This window comes from Arachis ipaensis, chromosome B05, assembly GCF_000816755.2.
Source record: "Arachis ipaensis cultivar K30076 chromosome B05, Araip1.1, whole genome shotgun sequence".
Lineage (NCBI taxonomy): Eukaryota > Viridiplantae > Streptophyta > Magnoliopsida > Fabales > Fabaceae > Arachis > Arachis ipaensis.
In genome coordinates, this window is record NC_029789.2 from 84,285,547 (window position 1) to 84,285,772 (window position 226).

The window sequence follows — 226 nt, forward strand, 5'->3', positions numbered from 1 at the left end:
TAAAAAAAATAATGAGGGACCTAAGGCTACACTTATATAGAGTAGCTATAAGTATACTATTTATTACATTTATAAAGTGATGCAGTAGCCTTGAAAAGTGTAGCCTATTCTTTTGAATTCTGGTAACCATTAGTGCTGAAAAGCGTAGCCTTTTGTCCTGAATAGCATCACTTAAAAAGCGTACCCTATTCTCAAAGGCCAGAAGCGTAGCCTTTGATACAGAAAA